We start from the raw sequence: 2,500 nt of genomic DNA on the forward strand, positions 1-2,500 counted from the left end.
TTAAAAGGAATTATGTCACCCTTGACCATTAATGCAAATGTGTACACTACTTAGCTTTACAAATCTTTTATTACAGAATCTGACAGTTACACCACTTGTCATTTTTCCTCGGTGACTCAGAAGTCAGTGTCATACAATTCAGTGTGTCAAAGTGACATATTTCGTAATTCCAGCGAAGTCATTCAATTAAAACAGAGATAAGAGCGATAACGGAATTCGAAAACCTCGCCTGATCAATGCCGTAACCGACCCTCCTTCCTGGACTTACAATCCTCCTCCCTTTTTTTTTTTTTTATTCAAATTACTCATCCCGACGTCCCTTCTCTTCATCAAACACATCCACAAGAAAAGAAAAGCCAGAAGAAGAAAGAGAAATAGAGGATAGGCATATACCAAAAATAGCCCCGCAAATAAAAATACAAAAAAATAAATCGAGCATGCCACACGTCGCGCAAATGTGGCTCCGCTCTATCTCCGGGAGGTTGCCGCGGCCGCCCCCAGATGGCTCTGGCGTCGCGCCGGTCCGCCCCGAAGAGACTCCCTTCTGCTGCGGCGCTTTCGAGGCTCTCTCTCTCTCCTGGGCGCTCTTTCGGAGGGACCCGGGCCTCGGCGGGAGATTCGGCGCCGTGACTCTGCGCTCGACACGAAAAGGCCGCTGTCAGGGATGTGAAGGGCGGCACACGGAGGCTGTGTGTGGCGTGGTCGAGGTAAGTGAGTGACAGGCAAGGCGGCGATGCGGTAATCAATAAGGGGGAGGAAAAGCCCTGGCTCGTTCTTTTCCCCCCTTTTTTTCACGGGGTTTTCGCTTCGGCTCTTGCCCCCCGGAGGACCTGGGCACGAAGGAGGCGGGGGAGGAGCGAGAGTCGTGTCCGGGCGCCGTGTCCGCGCGTGTCTTGCGAGGAGAGGCCCTTGGAGCGGAGGGAGTGAGGAGGAGCAGGAGGAGGAGGAGGCGGCGAAGGGCGTCGCTGGGACTCCCCAAGAGGCACCGGGTTTGGCTGGAGTTTTATTTTGGCGAATGGGATCAGCTGTGCGTCGGGCGGGGGCTTTGGGGCCAAAATTCTCGACTGCAGTCACGTCAGGAGAGGGGGGCGCGGGCGGGCGACCTGTCAGATGCATGTCATGGGTACGAGGGGTAGAGAGGGAAGGGGAAGGGAGGAAGAAAGGGAGGGAGGGAGGGAGGAAGGAAGGAAGGAAGGAAGGAAGGAAGGAAGGAAGGAAGGAAGGAAGGAAGGAAGGAAGGAAGGAAGGAAGGAAGGAAGGAAGGAAGGAATGAAGGAATGAAGGAGGGAGGGAAGGAGAAGGGGAAGGAAGGCAGAGGGGTGAGAGAGGGAATAGGAGGGAGGATGAGAGAGGAGTCAATGGTAGAGAGAGGATTCACGAAGGAGGGGAATGAAGGAAAGGGAGGAATAAAGTCAAATGATCGGGCAAAATGTGGACTTTATCGGCATTGACATGCCGGCAACCTGTTTGCGGAAAAAGGTTAAGAGGCATTTTGACTAAAGTTGCAAGGTTTTCGCAAGCTCGTGTTAGTCGGTGGGTGAGTGTGAGTCAGAGTGAGCGATAATGAATAATACACTTGTAAGAGAGAGAGAGAGAGAGAGAGAGAGAGAGAGAGAGAGAGAGAGAGAGAGAGAGAGAGAGAGAGAGAGAGAGAGAGAGAGAGAGAGAGAGAGAGAGCGTGATGTTGTATGCATGAACGTTTTGTTTATTTATTTATTGTTGTTGTTGTTGTTGTTGTTGGGTGTGTGTGTGTGTGTGTGTGTGTGTGTGTGTGTGTGTGTGTGTGTGTGTGTGTGTGTGTGTGTGTGTGTGTGTGTGTGTGTGTTTGTGTATGTATGTAAGTATGTGTATCTATATGTTTGTATGTGTGTTTTTTTTTTAGATTTTTAACATCACGCTGACATCCGCTCTAGAAGACATCCCAGGGAAAAGATCCTGTCATCAAAGCCCTTAGCACCTTCTTCTAATAACTTCAAATCCCACGATTTCTCTCAAACGATAGAGGCGCGGGTCTTCAGTGTTACCCGGCGCGTTTGGTTGCCATGTCGCCCCTTACGCTGGTATTTCGTGAGCATGTCAACCCTGTTTTGATCTCTCTCTCTTTAATCCTTTTCTACATTCCATTTTCTTTTTCAATTATCGTTTGTTATGGTTGTATATTTCCTTTTTTCATACGTTCTCCCCCCCCCCCCTTTTTGTCACGTGACTTAACCCGTTCGGGGAGTCGGCATGGCATCGTCCTGGTCGCCTCGGTTGCCATACGTCTCGAGGATCACCACGCGGTTACAGTTGCCGCTTATTGCCATACCGTTGTCATACCACGAGTGTTGCCGTCAGTGAATATATGAAGCATGACATACTGCCATAAGGGAAGTTGCCGCAGTGTTCGATTGTTTTATTATTAATGTTATTGTTGATATTCTTATTCTTATTCTTATTCTTATCATTATTATTATTATTATTATTATTATTATTATTATTATTATTATTATTATTATTA

General features: G+C 48.5%; 1 protein-coding gene across 1 annotated transcript in view; it reads left to right on the forward strand.

Moving 5' to 3' along the window:
• Window positions 1-484: 484 nt before the first annotated feature.
• LOC125030460 (putative fatty acyl-CoA reductase CG5065) overlaps window positions 485-2,500 on the forward strand; it is a gene marked incomplete in the record, with an annotated part of 31,757 nt that continues 29,741 nt past the window's right edge. Inside the window, 1 exon segment of the mRNA XM_047620501.1 lies at window positions 485-707.

This window comes from Penaeus chinensis, chromosome 2, assembly GCF_019202785.1.
Source record: "Penaeus chinensis breed Huanghai No. 1 chromosome 2, ASM1920278v2, whole genome shotgun sequence".
Lineage (NCBI taxonomy): Eukaryota > Metazoa > Arthropoda > Malacostraca > Decapoda > Penaeidae > Penaeus > Penaeus chinensis.